This window comes from Tursiops truncatus, chromosome 3 (assembly GCF_011762595.2).
Source record: "Tursiops truncatus isolate mTurTru1 chromosome 3, mTurTru1.mat.Y, whole genome shotgun sequence".
Classification (NCBI taxonomy): domain Eukaryota; kingdom Metazoa; phylum Chordata; class Mammalia; order Artiodactyla; family Delphinidae; genus Tursiops; species Tursiops truncatus.
In genome coordinates this window covers 26,370,762-26,390,081 of record NC_047036.1, presented here as the reverse complement: position 1 = coordinate 26,390,081, position 19,320 = coordinate 26,370,762, and the positions used below count along the sequence as shown (strand labels likewise).

At 38.7% G+C, this 19,320-nt stretch overlaps 1 protein-coding gene across 2 annotated transcripts in view; it reads left to right on the top strand.

Moving 5' to 3' along the window:
• GOLPH3 (golgi phosphoprotein 3) overlaps positions 1-19,320 on the top strand; it is a 53,156-nt gene that overhangs the window by 15,057 nt on the left and 18,779 nt on the right. The window lies entirely within an intron of this gene.

The window sequence follows — 19,320 nt, the reverse complement described above, 5'->3', positions numbered from 1 at the left end:
TTGACGGATTTGGGGAGTGGTATACCCAATCTTTATTTTAAAGAAAAGTTCTGTGTGGAGAACGGATTGAACAAAGGCAAGAAGTGGAAGTTGGCGGTAATATTTTGATATTACATTATTCTTCCAGTCCTATTTTAAACGAGCTTACCTGTGTTTATTTTTTTACTAAACAAAAGAAATCTCATTCCAGTACTGTTTTGTAACCCCTTTTCTCTTAATGATACCTAGTGACCACCTTCCCGTGTTAGTAAATAGGATCTTTCCAGTGAGAAATAAGGTGCTCCATTATTTGCGGTGACTGCATGATAGAACATATTATTTGATGTACCCTAATTAGTAGGGGTGTATTATAAATATGGTCATGCTGTGGACCTTCATCCTTTATTTATTTTTCTTTCTAATGGCCTGGAACTCACATTATTACTTTTTTTAGGCCTTCGTGTTTGTATTTGCAGATTCTTCTCTATAGGGTCTCCCTTTCTCCACCTGGCAGCCATTTCTTACCCATCTCTTGATGCCCAGCTGAAGCTCTTTTTGCCTTATTCTAATCCCCAAGGCACCATTCGTTGCTCTCATATGCCTTTTCCTCATCGCTGTGTACACCTAGCACAATGTCTAGAAAGCTGTAGTTGTTTATGCATGTGTGTTAGTCTGCTGGGGTTGCCATAACAAAATACCAACAGAATTAGTTTAAACAGCAGAAAATTCCTTTTCTCACGGTCCTGGAGGCTAGATGCTTCCATGGTTGGGTTCTGGTGAGGTACCCCTTGCTGTGTCTTCACATGGCAGAGAGAGACAGCAAAATCTCTTGTGTCTTTTCCTATAAGAGCACTAATCTCATCTTGGGGCCCCACCTCCATGACCTCATCTCAACCTAATTATGTGCCGAGGCTTTGTTTCCAGATACCGTCATGTCAGAGTTAGGGCTTCGCTTCAACATATGAATTTGGGGGGGGGGTTCCTATTCCGTTCATAGCATGTTTTTGGTAGGAAGGAAGGAATGGATGTCATTTTATTCCTATCAGTATTATGATATTTATCACATTGAATTATAATGATTATTTTTTTCTTTTCATTTTGTGCCTTGTATCTTGGTCATCTTTATCACTTCTGCTTAGCAATGTCTTGGTATTCAATAGGTGTTTATTGAATTAAAATTATATTTTTCTTATTTCAAGAATTTGAAAATTCTTTTTTTACTTTATGTACTTTTAAACTTTATGTAACTTAGTGCCTTTGCCTACCAAATGGGATTTTTTTTTGCTAGGAAAAACAGAGGCAGAGGCCAACATCTAATAAATAAATTGTGTTATGGTGACTTGATAGAAAACTTAAATGCTTTTATTATTCTATATGCTTTCCAAAATGTCCTCAGCTTGAAATACTGACAATGTAATGTAGAGGTGAAAGTACTGTGTCTAGAGGCACATGAGGCTTGAGGTATAACTGCTTGAGGTATAAGTGCTGATTCTGGACTGTGAACATGATTATACTTCTTGATTTATCTGAACTTCAGATTCTTCTAATGTAAAATGGTAATACTTTACTGGGTTATTGTGAGACGAGGTGATAATTTACATATGTGAAAATAGTTTTGCAAACTGAAATGTTGCTGTGTTTACTAACTAAAACCTTCATGTTTCCTAGGGAAGAATTAAGAATATGGAATTATAGTTAGGTCTTGTTAATAAGATGCTGTTAAATATACTGTTTAAAACTTTGCTAGGGAGTTCCCTGGCGGTCCAGTGGTTAGGACTCCACACTTTCACTGCCGAGGGCCCCGGTGCAGTCCCTGTTCGGGGAACTAAAATCCCACAAGCCGCGCAGCGTGGCCAAAAACCCCCCCAAACAAACAAACAAACAAAAACTTTGCTAGTCAAAAGTATGTGCATTTTTGCCAGAAATCCGTTTAAAAAATTTATTTGCTTGAGAGGAAGTCAGTTTCTGCTCACACTTTTTGTGCTGTCTGCAGTGAACAATGGCAGGCGTGGAAAGAAAAATGAGTAATATTCTCTTCCATTTTCATGGAGGCTGAAAGGAAGCACTTGTAGATCATGCATTAGACAGACCGGACTTTGAAGGCAAGACAGAATGATAGAGCTATGGCTTTAGAGCTAGGGAGACCAGTTTCAGTTCCAACTTTGCCACTCAATAACTGGCAGGTCCCTTAATTCCCGTGAGACTCAGTTTCATTATCTTGTGAAAATGGAGGAATAAGTCCTACTTTACTAGGTCTTCTAAGGATTAGATAATGGTGCTCATTAAATGCTTAGCCCAGTTTTAATTTATAGTAGTACCCAGTGTATGACAAACTTTGTGTGCACATTGGAAGAAAAAAGGATTTGGGGAGGATATGTTCCAAATGTGTTAATAGAAGTTACCCTTGAGGGAGTGGGGGATGGATGGAAGGGAAGGGAGGAGGTGGGGACTTTAATTTTCCCTCATGCGGTGCTATTGAAAAACATTTTAAACAAGCAGGAGTGACTGAGATGTCGTAAGAAGACTGTATAAATGAGATAAGAAAAGGCCACTTAGCAATACAACACACTTAAGGAATAGGTAGAAGAGTAACCTTTAAAGGCCTGAACAGGAGCTGCAGTGGAAAGCTGCAGCTTGGTGTTGGGGAAGCCAGGGGCCAAGGAGGGAAAGTCAACAGCATTAGCTTTTGTGGGCGGTTACTCAAGAGAACTAGCTCTTGTTGAGAACTGTATCAGATTGCATGGGTTGGGAAGTGAAAGGGAAGTGGTGGAGACTTATTTTTTTGCCTATACTTTCAAGGAGTTTGTGGTGAATGGGAGGAAAATAGGGCCATGTTGGCCCTTGACTGTCTTTTTCTCTTGATGGGCAAACCTGAGGATGTTTGAATGTCACTAGAAGATGCCAGCATATATGCGAGAGGTTTAAACTATTTTAGGAGGGCAGGACTTGTGAGCAAAGATACTTCTTGAGGTGGGAGAGAATGGGTAGAAGGATTAGCCTTAGGCAGTTTTCCTGTTGTAACCAGACAAAAGAACGAGTGTGAACTATGAAGTTGAGTTTATTGGTGTGGCTCATTGCTGGAAGTTGAGGTTGTTCCTGTCTGATGGTATTTACTTCCTATGATGTTACCTGCTGAAAATGAGTTGAGTTGAGATTTGAGGGGAATGTGGTTTTGAAACAGCTGCTCTGGAGAGTGGTAAGAGATTTGACTAGGGAAACGTAGAAGGGTTTGCCAGGATGGGCTTAGTTTAAGTTGTACTGAGATTGCAAGACATCTTTTTTCCACCAGCAGTTCAGAAGCACAGGTACAGAAAGGAGAAAGTGGACAGCTGGATTGATCCGTTGGAGTTTTGGTAGGAGAATGCAATGGAGGAAAAATAGTTGAAAATGCCTTCAGGAAATTAGCGGGAGTGTAGTTGAAGTGGTGTGCTCGGGGCTTATTTTCCCTCTTGTGGATTTGGGAGCCATGGTAATGGTACTTGCCTCGGAAGGTTGTGGAGGTTTAAATGAACTACTTAGAATAGTAATTGGCACAGAATGAGTGCCCAGTACATGACTGTTGGGCTGGCTGGAGATGAGCGTGAGAATGGAGGAGACTGATGTGAAGAAGGGAGGGAGGCTTGGGTTTGCAGTCTGCACAAAACTGAGAAAGAATTGTACATAGATTGAATTTATTACTTGGATTGGGTTCTAACAGAGCAGTTCTTGGTTCAAGACTGGTATCCACGTTCCCAGGGAATAGACTGGTCCTTAGCCTGGAGACAGTGGTGGAATTCATGGTAAAATGCTTGGATGGGAAAAGTAATTACTTTTAACGACCTATAACTGAAAGTTATCTACTATTTACAATTACGGTATAGGCAAGCTGAAGTAGTGGTATCTGTGAGTTTGTCACCAATAGAAACCAGAGATATTATCATATCACATTACATTTATTGATATTTAGACATCTTACATTATTGTCTGCTCATCACTATGTTGGAATTATACTTGCCACTAGAATTTGTTGTTTAACGTGCTAATAAAGAAGCACATGAATTGTTATCACAAATTTATTTTTAATATTGTAATACTTTCGATCTGGTTTCCTTTGTAATCCTATGCATTTTATTTTATGCACTCAAAAGGCAGGATAAATACAGTAGTCTCTCAGTATCCGCCAGGCATTGGTTCCGGGACCCCACATCCCAGGGGATACCAAAATCTTCGGCTGATAAAGTCCCTTATATAAAATGCTGTAGTATTTGCATATAACCTACACACATCCTCCTGTATACTCTAAATCATCTCTACATTACTTGTAATACTTAGTGCAATGTAAATGCTATGTAAGTAGTTGTAAATACAACGTAAATAGGGGCAAATGCAAGTTTTGCCTTTTGGAACTTTCTGGGATTTTTTTTCCCTAATATTTTCAATCTGTGGTTGGTTGGATCCTTGGATGCAGAGGGCTGACTAAACTTAATTTTCTTTTAAGTGCTAAGTTTTAGAATAAGGAGTGAGTTAGTGTCTTAGTTACTTCCATTGAGGTGTGGGCTTTTTTTCTTTTTTAAAACTATTACTTGTAGGTTTTTTTAAAAATTTATTTATTTAATTTATTTATTTTTGGCTGCGTTGGGTCTTTGTTGCTACGCGCAGGCTTTCTCTAGTTGCGGAGAGCGGGGGCTACTCTTCGTTGTGGTGCACAGTCTTCTCACTGTGGTGGCTTCTCTTGTTGCGGAGCACAGGCTCTAGGTGTGCAGGCTTCAGTAGTTGTGGCCCGAGGGCTCAGCAGTTGTGGCTCGCGGGATCTAGAGCGCAGGCTCAGTAGCTGTGGCCCACGGGCTTTGTTGCTCCGTGGTATGTGGGATCTTCCTGGACCAGGGCTCGAACCTATGTCCTCTGCACTGGCAGGCGGATTCTTAACCATTGCGCCACCAGAGAAGCCCCTACTTGTAGTTTTTTAATATATTCATTGTGTTTCAGTCACTTGTATTAATTATTCTTTTTTATGTTCAAGTTGTCCCACCTTTGGCTTATGGGAATTCCTTTCTTTTGACTTTAGTGTTCTTTTGATTTGATTTACTAACCTTTGATAACTTCTTGCTTTCTGGTCAACACGAAAATGCCCCAGGCTCATTTTGTACATATCCTGTTTCAGACCTGGGATCAGTCTTCAAGGAATTCTAGATATTTTTCAGTGGGGAGTGAACCACAGTCTGGGTACTGGGTGTCCTCAGTGTTATTGGGATGTCATTGCTTCTAGGACTTTTCAGTACACAGAGATAGAATATATTTTCTTCAGGGGATAGAGCTAGCATTTTGCGGGGAGGGAAAATCAGTTTACATGGTTTTTGATTAAAATTTAACATTATGGCTTTTTATTTCACTTACTGAATTTTATACTTGTATCTCTTTTTCTCTTAATTGAAAATCTTGGTTCCTAAAATATTAACTTATTTGCGTTGGCTTACTACATGTATTTAAATAGTTTCAAAATAATAATAATGTCAGTATTACTACGAATTGACTATTGAGTTCAGCCTAAAATTTCTTTGCAGTACTTTACTAGGATGTACAGTTAAAATACTGCATTCTAAAGGCAGTTAAAATAGTTAATATTTCTTTGTGGTTGTATCACTAATTAGTATACAGTTAGATTAGTTCATTTGTTTTCACTCTTTAAAAATGTTTTTTCTGTTTTGACTATGTACAACTATATAACAACTTAGAAGTCTCATTTCCGTCATCCCTTCTACCTCATTCCTTCCTCCTCCTATTGGTCATTTTTAAAACTTAGTTTGGGGTTTGTCTTTACAGTGTTTTCGTAGCAAAATTATATGTATTCATTCTTGCCCCTCCTTCATATACAAAAGGTAGCCTACCATATGTGCTGTTTGCATCTCTCTTTTTATATATTATAGCTTGAAGATTATTCCACATCATTATATAGAGATCTTTTATGGCTCCATAGTATTCCATTATGTTAATATATCTTCACATATTCATTGTTTTTATTGATGTTTTTATGGGTTATTTCCAAGCTTTTACTGCTTCAGATAATGTCACACTTAATAACCATATGCATATATTGTTTCATATTTACAGGGATGTATTTTCAGAGTAGATTCCTAGAAGTAGGATTGTCAAGTTAAAGGGTACATGTGATTTTTCTTGATTTCTGTCAGGGGTGGTATCATTTTTGCATTCTTATCACAGTGTATTGGCCTCATCTTTGTCAACAGAATGTGGTATCAGATTTTTGGATTTTTGCCAGTCTTATTAGGTAAGCATTGTCTCATGTAGTTGTTATTTTTATTTTATTATTATTATTATTTTTTGTGGTATGCAGGCCTCTCACTGTTGTGGCCTCTCCCGTTGTGGAGCACAGGCTCTGGATGCGCAGGCTCAGCGGCCATGGCTCGGGCTCAGCCGCTCCGCGGCATGTGGGATCTTCCTGGACCGGGTCACGAACCCGTGTCCCCTGCATCGGCAGGCGGACTCTCAACTACTGCGCCACCAGGGAAGCCCTAGTTTTTAAAATTGTGGTAAAATCTACATAACAAAATTCACTGTTTTAACCATTTTTAAGTTTATAGTTCGGTGACATTAAGGACATTGTCTTATTGTGCAACCATTACCACTATTCATCTCCAGAACTACTACATCATCCCATACTGAAACTCTGTACCCATTAAACAACGACTCCCTGCTCCCCCTCCCACCTGCCCCGGGCAACTACGATTCTACTTTCTGTCTATGAATTTTACTCTTCTAGGTACCTCATATAAGTGAAATCATACGGTGTTTGCCTTTTTGTGATTGGCTTATTTCACTTAGCAGACCTGGTTCATCAGTGTTGTAGCATGTGTCAGAATTTCCTTTCTTTTAAAGCTGAATAATATTCTGTTATATGTATTTGTTTATCCATTCATCTATTGATGGACACTTGTTTTGCCCATTTTTGAATTGGTTTTTTTTTTCTTATGTTATTTAAATGTGTGTTGTTATGCATGATACAAAGCATCTTTTCATATGTTTGAGTCATTTTCATTTCTTTTGTGAATTTACTGTTCATATCTTTGCCTTTAAAAAATTGAGTATTGATCTTATTTTCCTATAATTTTTAGGAACTAATTGTGTATTTGTGATGTTATAAATATATTTTCCTACATTTTCATTTGTTTTTTTACTTTGCTTATGCTTTTGCCATGCATACTTAAAAAAAACTGTTGTATAGTGTAGTTTATCAGTCTGTATTTCTTCTAGATTTTGAGTAATAGCTGGGAAGTTTTTTGTTTTTTCCTCCACTCCCAGTTTATGAAGGTATTCACTCCTATTTTCTTCTAGTACTTACACTGTCTGATTTTCCATTTCAATCTCTGATCCATTTGGAGTTAATTTTGGTGTATAATATGAAGTATGGATCTGGTTTTGTTTTTCTAAATGGCTATCCAGTTGTCCTAATACTAATGATTAAACTGTCCATCTTTCCCTCTCATGCTGATTATGTCTTTGGAGAAATGTCTATTCAGGTTCTTTGCCCATTTTTTAGTTGGATTATTTTTTTTTTTTGCTGTTGAGTCGTATGAGTTCTTTATATGTTTTGGATATTAACCCCTTATCAGATATATGATTTGAGGTAACACCTTCATCATATACTAGATTTCAATGTACTCTTGAGTTTATTTCTAGATTCTATTTTCTTGGTCTGTTTGTTCATGTGCCAGTATCACAACGTTTATCTAGAGGCTCTTGGTAAATCCCATAAATTCTGATATGTTGTATTTCCATGTTTGTTTGTCTCAGGAAATTTTTTCTCATTTTGTTTCTTTGATCAGTTTAATATTTAAGAAGATCTCGGTGTAACATGAAAACTGGAAAATTTTCTTGTTCTCTTCTACATTATGTATAATAGTGCCAAACATCAGTTTTCAGGAACCCCATTATAAATGTTTGTTTATCCTGAGATATGTTAACTTTATTCTTCAGACACTTCTTTATATTGCTATTAAGCAGTTTTAAAAATACCCTTGATGATTGACTTGCAGATGCTTTTTCGGAAATTAAAATAGATCATATATCCTGTTTTTCCCAAAGCCACATACTTACCCCCTTAGGGAATTCTTAACTGATTAGAATCATACTTGTAGAATGCTTGAAGTCTGTCTGTCTCATTGTGTAGAGGAGAAAATGGAGACTCAGAGAGGATATTAAATGACCTGCTTAAAATCCCCTAACAAGTCTTCCTTGTGGCTGTGGCCAGTATTCAGGTTTCTCAACATGTGGTCCATATTCGTTCTTCTTACATCTCAGTGACACTCTGTGTGTGAAGATTTTTATTACCTAATTCAATTTCTTGTTTTAGGTTTATTCCCATTTTATATTTCTTCTTGAGGTGGTTTTGGTAATTGGTGTTTTTCCAGCAATTTGAACATTTTGTCTAAATTGTCTAATTTATTGGCATAAAGTTTATAGTATTGCCTTATAGTCCTTTAAATTTCTGTAGGATTGGAAGTGATGTCCCTACTGTATTTTCATTTTGGTACCTTTGTGTATCTCTCTTCCCTCTCCTTTCTTCCTCCCCTCTACTCCTGTTTTAACCTTGATCTTTTTAAAGAAGCAACCTGGCTTCATTGACTTTTTCCTTCTTCTATTTTTGTGTTTTGCATTTCATTGGTTTCCATGCTGATCTTTATTATTACCTTCCCTTTGATTGCTTTGGATTTAGTTTGCTCTTTTTCTAGTTTCTTTTTTTTTTAATAAATTTATTTATTTATGGCAGTGTTGGGTCTTCGTTGCTGTGCGGGGGCTTTCTCTAGTTACAGTGAGCAGGGGCTACTCTTCGTTGCAGTGCATGGGCTTCTCATTGTTGTGGCTTCTCTTTGTTGCAGAGCACGGGCTCTAGGCACGCGGGCTTAAGTAGTTGTGGCATGAGGGCTCAGTAGTTGTGGCTCACGGGCTCTAGAGCACAGGCTCAGTAGTTGTGGTGCGTGGGCTTAGTGGCTCTGCGGCACATGGGATCTTCCCGGACCAGGGCTCGAACCCGTGTCCCCTGCATCGGCAGGCGGATTCTTAACCACTGCGCCACCAGGGAAGTCCCCTTTTTCTAGTTTCTTAAGGTGGAAGATAAGTTTGTTGACTTGAGATCTTTCTTCTTCTGTAATATAGATTTTTTTTTGTGGTACGCGGGCCTCTCACTGCTGTGGCCTCCCCCGTTGAGGAGCACAGGCTCCGGACGCGCAGGCTCAGTGGCCATGGCTCACGGGCCCAGCCGCTCCGCGGTATGTAGGATCTTCCCAGACCGGGGCACGAACTCGTGTCCCCTGCATCGGCAAGTGGACTCTCAACCACTGCGCCACCAGGGAAGCCCGATGTAGATATTTAATAAAGCTAAATTTCTAAACACTGCTTTAGAAATTTCTAAACACTGCTTTAGCTGCATCCCATAGATTTTTATATTTTGTGTTTTTATTCTCATTCAGTTCAAAATACTGCTTCCTAACTTATTTTGTGATTTCTTTGACCCATGGATTATGTAGAAGTGACAGATTGATTCTCACATGGAGATTTCCCGTATTTTATTCTGTTGATTTCTAATTTAATTCTCTTGGAGTAAAACATTTTCTATGATTTCACTCCTTTTAAATTCACTGTTTTATGGGCAGTCATATGGGGTATCTTAGAAAATAATTCAAGTGTGCTTGAAAAGAATGTGTATTTTGATGTTGGTTGGAGCATTCTATAAATGTCACTTAAGTCAAATTGGTTGATACTGTTCAGTTCTGTATCTTTGGTGTTTTCTCTCTAGTTGTATCAGTTATCAGTATAGTCTTCAATTACTATTACTGTATTGTCTAGTTCTCCTTTTCGTTGTCAGTTTTTTTTTTTGTTTTTTTTTTGTTTTTTTTTTTTTTTTTTTATTTTTTTTTCGTTGTCAGTTTTTGCTTCACGTATTTTGGGATTCTCTTGTTAGGTGTGTATATGTATAGGGGTTAAATCTTCCTGATGGTTAACTTCATTATCATTATGAAATATTCCCCTTTGTCGCTCTTAATTTTCCTTACTCTGAAGTCTGCTTTGTCTCATGTTAAGATATCTATTCCAGTTTCTTTTGATTAGTGTTTCCATGATTTTTTTAAAAATTCATTCTTTTAAACCTGTTTGTGTCTTTGAATCTAAACTGTCTCTTATAGACAGCATAGGTATGGTTAGATCTTTTATCCAGTCTTGGAAACTTTACCTTTGGAGTATTTGATCTAGTCACATTTAATGTGATTATTGATAGAGTTGGATTTACACCAGCCACTGTGCCCTTTGCTTTCTATGTCAAATGTCCTTTTTGTCTCTCTGTTCTGCTCTTACTACCTTCTTTTGTGTTAAATAGAAAATTAAAGTTATACTATTTAAATTTCCTTCCTCCTCCCTTTTTCCCTCCTTCCTTCCCTCCCTCCCTACATACCTATATCCATTTGAGTTTTTTCCTTAGTAGTTGCTCTGTGGATTACAATGTGCATCTTTATCTTACTCTTCTTTAAAGTAATACTCAATTACAGCAAAATACAGAAACTTTGTTCCAATATATCTTCATTTACTACCCCCCCTTGTGCATTATTGTCAGAAATATGTTTATGTGTTATAACCCAAACAATACTGTTTTATACTTACTGTTTTATGCAATCTTTTGCTTTTAAATGAGTTTTTAAAAGCAAAAAGAGAAAATACATAGTCTTCCCTGTTTATTTACCTTTGTATCTATCTTTACTTCATATGGATTTGAAATACTGTCTGATGTTACTTACTTTCAATTAGCAGGACTTGTAAGGCAGACCTGCTAGCAACAAATTCAGCCTTCGTTGATCTGTGAATGTCTTTGTTTCACCTTCATTTCTGAAGGGTAATACTGCTGGGTATAGATTCTTGTTTGATAGTTTGCTTCTTTCAGCACTTTGAGTATGTTATCCTAATGCCTCCTGGTCTCCAGTATTTCTAGTGAGAGGTTATCTGGTAATTGTATTGTTCCTTTATATGTGGTAAGTTGTTTTCTCTTGCTGCTTTCAATATATATTCTCTTTGTTTATGTAACAGTTTGACTGTGATGCATCTAGGTATGGTGATCTCTGTGTTTATCCAGCTTGGAGTTTATTGAACATCTGGATCTTAGATGAATATTTTTCACCAGATTTGTTTTCAGTTGTTATTTTTTCTGCCTTCTCTTTTTGAGACTCCTGTAACTGCTGGGAGGCTTGCTTGAAAATTTTAGTCTCTGAGACTTTCCTTATTTTCTTCATTCTTTTTTCCTTTTGTTCTTTAAATTCAAATTCAAGTTCATTGATTCTTTCTCTCTCATCTCAGATCTACTGTTGAGCTCCTCTAGTAAACTTTTCATTTCAGTTGTACTCAAAAAAAAAAAAAAAGTTTATTTATTTATTTTTGACTGCATCAGGTCTTAGTTGCAGCACATGGGATCTTTTGTTGTGGCACATGGGCTTCTCTCTAGTTGTGGTGTGCGCAGGCTCAGTAGTTGTGGCATGGGCTTAGTTGCCCTGAGGCATGTGGAATCTTAGCTCCCTGACCAGGGATGGAACCCATGTCCCCTGCCTTGGAAGGTGGGTTCCCAACCACTTGATCACCAGGGAAGTCCCTCAGTCATACTTTTTTTTTTTTTTTTTTTGGTGGTACGCAGGCCTCTCACTGTTGTGTCCTCTCCCGTTGCGGAGCACAGGCTCCGGACGCTCAGGCTCAGCGGCCATGGCTCACGGGCCCAGCCGCTCCGCAGCATGTGGGATCTTCCCGGACCGGGACATGAACCCGTGTCCCCTGCATCGGCAGGCGGACTCTCAACCACTGCACCACCAGGGAAGCCCAGTCATACTTTTTAACTAAAGCATTTCCATCTCTTTACTGAGATTCTGTATTTGATGAATCATTATTTTTCTTAATGAGTCATTGTCATTCTTTCCTTTAAGTCTTTAAATATAGTTTCCTTTAGTTCTTTACCCATTACTTGATAGAATGTCCCTCAGTTTGAATTTGTTTGATATATAAATGCTTATTAATGTGGTCTTAATGCATGTGTGTTTTCTGTCTTTTAAGGTTGGGGCTGTCAGGGTTTCATTTGGATGAGATTAATTGGAATGTGGCACTTAAAGTGTAAGTGTATTTGATAATTGTAAATCCTAATTTGTTCTTTGACAAATTGGTTAGTTGGGTTGATGGGACTGCTGTTTGTTTTCTCTTAAGCAGCTGCCCTTATTGTCATAATCACACTTACTGGTTTTCTAATAGCAACTGAAGGTTACATTTATGCAAATTTGAACTTCTTGGCCACACATAATATTTTTTAGCCTGTGATGAATATTTTAGTTATAGATTCTATACTTGAATTACAAAAACCTTTGCCAGATACCACTGATTTATTATTTCATTAAAGTCCTTCTGGCATTACTAAAAGTCAGTTGCTTGCAAGAACAGAAATCTCCTCCAAGTAGCCTAAGAAAAGGAGACATAGGTGAATCTCATGGAAATAAGGTTTAGGAGTACAGCCCAAAGATACAGGAATGCTTCTGTTGTTAGGATGCCATTCTCTGTGTGTGTCTGTGTGTTCCCTGTGTGTATGTCTTGGTCTGTCTGACATTGTGTGTTCTCTCATTTCTGCTCTCCATATCTCTTGTATATCTTTCTGTTTATCATTGTTGCATTTGTGCAAAATAGCCAGTGGCTTCTGAATCCACATAACCAATTACATCTCCAGTGCCCATGCGCATGTAACTGATCCAGCCTCTGTGGGCCAAGTTCAGATTCCCAGGAGGAAAACTTTAATGTGCACATCCTGGTCCAGTTAGATGTGGCAGAGTACAGTCATCTCTTTCTGTAAAATCTGTAGTTGAGGACAAGTTTTCTAAAAGGGGAATGTGAGCCAAGAGTGGCCTCAGTTAGTACAAATTTTGGATTGAGTTTGGTAGTAAATCCCAAATGTTTTTGGAAAACTGGTATTTTCTTTTGCTGAGGAAAGTCTATGTAGAAAGCCATTTCTGAAACATTGGTCACAACAGAATTCAACATTATAGGTTGTTTTTAGTGATTTCATTTTGAAATACTTTGTGCATAAAAACAGAAACATAGCTGGTAAAATATGAAAACTCCTCTGTGTACCTTGTACATATATTGACACCTAGTAATTATTTTGAATTGTTAGGTGTTTGTAGTTTCAAAGTCTGGGCTCTTTAGGCCTGTTCTGTATGACCTCCCAATTCTGGTTTACTTTGTAGTTCTTTCCTTTCCTTTTCCTTTTCTTTTTTCCTTTTCCCCTCCTTCCCTCCCTTCCTTCCTTTTTTTCTTTCTTTCTTTGGGTATATATTTATTTACTTTTTTTGGAAATATGGTTGATGCACAAAATTATGTTAGTTTTAAGTGTACTACGTAGTGATTTGACATTTTCATATATTATGAAATGATCACCACCTAAGTCTAGTAACCATCTGTCCCCATACAAAATTATTACAATATTACTGACCATATTTCTTATGCTGTATATTATTTATTTAATAAATTTAAGTTTGTATCTCTTATGCCCTTCACCTATTTGTTCCCATCCCCTTCCCCTCCAGCAACCACCTGTTTGTTTTCTGTGTGAGTCTGTTTTCATTTTATTTTGTTTGTCTTATCTTTAGATTCCACATATAACTGAGATTATGTGGTTTTTGTGTTTCTCTGTTTGACCTGTTTCACTTAGTGTAATACCCTCCAAGACCATCCATGTTGCTGCAGATGGCAAAATTTCATTCTTTTTTATGGCTGTGTAGTATTCCACTTTATATATATATATATATATATATATATATATATATATGCAGTAATATAATAAAGAAAGACAAAATACTAGAAGTAGTAGAAACTTTCAGTGATATATATATATCACATTTTCTTCATCCATTCATCTGTTGGTAGACACTTAGGTTGCTTCCATATCTTAGCAATTGTAAGTAGTGGTTCTGTGAACATTGGTGTGCATATATATCTTTTTGAATTAGTGTTTCTTTTTTCTGCAAGTAAATATACAGAAGTGAAATTGCCTGATCATACGGCAGTTCCATTTTTAATTTTTTGAGGAACCTCCGTACTGCTTTCCTTAGTGACTCCTACAATTTACAGTCCCACCAACAGTGCACGAGGGTTCCCTTTTCTCCACTTCCTTGCCAACACTTATTATTTCTTGTCTTCTTGATGATAGCCATTCTGGCAGGTGTGAGATGGTATATCTCATTGTGGTTTTGATTTGCATTTCCCTGTTGATTAGTGATGTCGATTATGTCTTCATGAGTCTGTTGGCCCTCTGTATGTTTTCCTTGGAAAAAATGTTTACACAGGTCTTCTGCCCACTTTTTTTTTTTCTTTTTTCCAGTACGGGGGCCTCTCACTGTTGTGGCCTCTCCCGTTGCGGAGCACAGGCTCCGGACACGCAGGCTCAGCGGCCATGGCTCACGGGCCCAGCTGCTCCGCGGCATGTGGGATCTTCCCGGACCGGGGCACGGAGCCGTGTCCCCTGCATCGGCAGGCGGACTCTCAACCACTGCGCCACCAGGGAAGCCCCCTGCCCACTTTTTAATTGGGTTGTTTCTCGTTGTTTTGATGTTGACTTGTATAAATTCTTCGTATATTTTGGATATTAACTTCTTATCAGATATATCATTTGCAAATATATCCCATATAAGTAGGCTGTCTTTTTTTTTTTAATAAGTAAAGCACCTTTTTTTTAGATTTTATTTTTGGCTGTGTTGGGTCTTCGTTGCTGCGCGCGGGCTTTCTCTAGTTGTGGCAAGCAGGGGCTACTCTTCGTTGCAGTGCGTGGGCTTCTCATTGCGGTGGCTTATCTTGTTGCGGAGCATGGCCTCTAGGCCTGCGGGCTTCAGTAGTTGCAGCACACGGGCTCAGTAGTTGCAGCATGTGGACCCTAGAGCGCACAGTCTTCAGTAGTTGTGGGTTTTATATGTTAATACAGAAGGGTTTTATGTATTAATACATATAAACATTCTCTATGCATATATGTTTATATAATTTCAAATTAGGGTCATACCTTATATATACTATTTTGTACCTGTTTTTCATGTTTTATTTATATATATATCATGTTCTGTATTTTTTATTCTGTGCTTACATTTTATTTTTTATATGAGTGCGTGTGTTTATGTTCTAGGAAGGAAAAATCACATAATACTTTTGGTTGTATACCTCTTATGATACTTGTACACTATGTTTTAAATATTTTATTGCAGGTGGCCAGGCTTTCGAGTTCAATCTTAAACAACAAACGTCCTCTGGTTAAATATTCTGGAGCTCGTAACCTGAATGATGAGAACTCAGTGTTTGCATATTTAGGGGCCCAGTGAGCATTTCCCTTTTCTCCTATTCACGTTGAGCCACTTGAGAAGAAAAGGGAATCAGGCAAATAGAGATCCAAATAAATGTTATCTTATCACTGAGAAGAAGTTGTGTTGGAGGTTGTTGCTTAGATCTGCAGCAACATCAGGTTTCATGTATGTAGTCTCTGTCCCCTAAGTTTAGATCTTGGAACTGCCCACTGAGGGAAGGATTGTGTCTGCAGAGCTTGTCCCTCGTATTGTTGCCTCATTTGTTACTGTACCATTCATTCCTTTTACTTAGCTCCTTGCTTCGGAGTGGCATACTATATGATAAAGGTCATTTATCCCAGTTTAAGTTACAAGCTTCTCTTGAGGTCTGCCTAAAGGTTGGCCATTTGTCTGAGTGTCTGATGCTGAGTATTACCAACAACGTAAGATTGATTGGAGCACTCTGTAGTCAGTTTAGTTGGCTCTCCATTGGGAAAGTCTCCACCTACCTGGTTATTATTAGTTGTTATTATTAAAGTAGATTGTTGGTGAAAGGTAAGTAGAGGTGCTTTGCATTAGTTTCCAGGGCCTTCTGAGTCCCTGTCTCTTGTGTTCTGTTCTTGGTTTTGTTGGAGGCTTGTGAGCTGCACATGGTATGACTTTTGAATGTTCCTGTTTTGATTTTCTAGCAGCGCAACTCACCGGGAAAACCATATTAGGGTCTTAATGCACCCATTTATTCTTGCATGTTTCCCCTTGTTTTGGACCCATGAACCTAATGAAATCATGTTTCTCTGGATTCTGTGAGGGCAGTGTATGATCCACCTCTATTTGGCATATCTCTGCCTCTCCCATTCTATTTTAGGAATAGGAGCTGGTTCTGATCATAATCTTGAACTTGTAGGGCCCCAAAATAGTTTTTTTTTTTGGTGGTTGTCCAGCCTCCATCAGGACCCAGTTGAGTCTTCTACAGTGAGTGGGGGACATCCTCAAGATCCTGTGGCTACTGGTACTCCCAGCACAGTGCTGCTTCTTCATCAGTAAGTTGATTGCCTGGCCAGTGGTTCTCCCTTGGTGTGACCCTGAACTTTGAGCACTAGTACCCTGTCCTTGGACTAACCTGGGATATGAAGCTATTTCCTCCATCACTGGTGGTAGAATCTCATACCCATTGGGGGGTCTGAAATGATTATTGGCTTCCAAGCACAAGAGCTGTGCAGTGTCACTGAATACATAGTCATAATTTGTTATAATGATCATCATTGCTATTTCTTTCTTTCTTTTTTCGGCCTTGCCGTGCAGCTTGTGGGATCCTAGTTCCCAGACCAGGGCTTGAACCCAGGCCCACGGCAGTGAAGGCACCGAGTCTTAACCATTGGACTGCCAGGGAATTCCCCATCATTGCTATTTCTTTACTCTCTCACAGTATGGTTGCACACGTAGCTAGATGTGCTTTTGAACCAAATCGTAAACTGCTTGATACTGTCAGGTCTTCCTCACCTATTTTAACCATCTTTTTAAATGTGGCTGGCTTGCCTTTTTCACAGATAGGGTATAAGATTTTTACTGGGGCATAAACACTTTCATGCCCTGAACATATAACCATCCTGTTTAGACTGCAGCTTCTTGAAATTGTTTCAGGGAGTAGTGGTTTATCTGAGGACAAAATCCTCTGGGCAGTGTGGTTGTTACTGACCTGCTCTTATAAAATCTTTTCCACTGAGAAGTCAGGTGGATTGATGGCATGCCTGGGTCTGGATGTTCAGTCACCCAATCTTGTACCAAGTTTTAAGATGCCCAGTAACTGACATGGTAGGCTCTAGTTCATCATTACACAGCTGGGCACCTGTGAGGCCTATGCCACCTGTCTCTTCCCTCTTCCATGGGTTAAGTTTAGCTCAGTAGTTACAATACCATATTTCCTTTAATCTAAGGTACCATCTATTTTAAAATGCATCCCAATATCAGAGATAAAACTTTTTCCCTCAGTTTTATTGAGAGGTAATTGACATGCATCACTATATAAATTTAAAGTGTACAGCATGATGGTTTGGTTTACATATGCAGCCATACTTTATTTTATTGTGCTTCACAGATATTGTATGTTTTACAAATTGAAGGTTTGTGGCAATGCTGCGTAGTCACATGATGGTTAGCATTTTTTAGCAATAAGGTATTTTTAAATAAAGGTATATACTTTTTTTTAAGACATAATGCTATTGCACACTTAATAGACTACAGTATAGTTTGAATATAACTTTTATATACACTAGGAAACCAAAACATTTGTGTTACTTGCTTTATTGTGATATTGGCTTTCTTGTGGTAGTCTGGAACCAAACCTGTGTTATCTCCGAGGCATGCCTGTATCATGAAATGATTACCACAGTAGGTTTAGCATCCGTGATCTCATATGGAGATACTAAACTTCTAAAATATATGTTTGGGGATCGATGAGATCTAGTTTTAAGGTTACCACTAGAGATTAAAAGATGTAAGGGCTCTTTAGCACTTGGCAAGGCCTAAGCTGGTGCTCTGGCTTCTCAGTAGTTCTGCTCACATGCGTTGTGACATGGATTCACTGCAAAATCTTGCTGGCCTAGGTCATGACCAGATTCACTTGACGCTTTTCCAACATACTGCTTTCCCTCTAATAGACATAATTCTTAAGGATGGCGTTGTCATTTTATCCAGTAATACCGTAAAATCTTTTAATTTAACACTGCCCTTTTTAGTACCCTTTCTCCCCTGCCTCCTACCTCCTGCAACTTGCTTAATTCCTGATCCTACTTTTATGGCGCAGATTTTAGCAGGTGTCATCAACATGCTGGCCTGTTCTGTTGCTTGGTATGGCTTTTTTGTTTTGTTTTTAATTAATTTATTTGTTTTTGGCTGTGTTGGGTCTTTGTTGCTGCGCTCGGGCTTTCTCTAGTTGCGACGAGCGGGGGCTACTCTTCCTTGTGGTGCGCGGGCTTCTCGTTGTGATGGCTTCTCTTGTTGCAGAGCGCGGGCTCTAGGAGCGCAGGCTTCAGTAGTTGTAGCTCGTGAGCTCTAGAGCGCAGGCTCAGTAGTTGTGGCGCACGGGCTTCATTGCTCCGCTGCATGTGGGATCTTCCTGGACCAGGGCTCGAACCCGTGTCCGCTGCATTGGCAGGTGGATTCTTAACCACTGCGCCACCAGGGAAGCCCCTTGGTGTGGCTTTGATGGCTTCATTTATTTTTGGAATATTGCTCATGTGTCCCAGAAGCTTTGCTACAGAACTGTACGCGCCCATTTGTCTATTTTCCCACATGAAATCAATTCTGTTTAAGCATCTGTCTTTTTATGGTAATGCCCAAAAGCCGTTCATTAAATGTAAAACTTTGAAGTCTGTTATTAAAGACTCCATTTTGCTAACATCTCTGGGTTGCCATTACTCTGAGAGCAATTGAGGCTGAGGTGTATTTCGTTCTCTGCTAGCAAATGTAAGCTTCTAATGAGTACTGTTCATCTGAAATTTCCAGGCTGCAGAGACAGGGCATGGTCCTGTCTACATCCATCACTGTTTTATGAGGTGTACTCTATTGTTTATAGTTTTTAGAGGCTCACCTAGGAACTCTGTCTGTACGTCCAGGCCAATTGAAGCCCGATAGCTGTAACTTTGATTTTATGTGAATCCATTCCTAGGCTTCCTAGGGCTTTAATTGTTTTGGATGGATACAGAAGCCATCGATTGTACCTGATGTCTGTAAGTTATTGGTCTTATTAACCACTTAGCTAATATCTGGCAGTCTTAATTTAATCAGATCGCTAACACTTAGGTTTAAAAGGATTCCCTCAAATCTAGTCAGTGTTTGCTTTCCCTGCCTCACATTTAAATCTCCCTCTTTGAATTGATATTTTTATCTCCTTGTGTCTCCCTTCATCCAAATTTTTATTTTCCCAAAGCCTTCATTCTCAGAAGTGGTAGCTTTGTCATTTAAGTCCTTGTGTCAGTGGTGAAGTCCCATGGACCCTGATGGTCAGTCATCT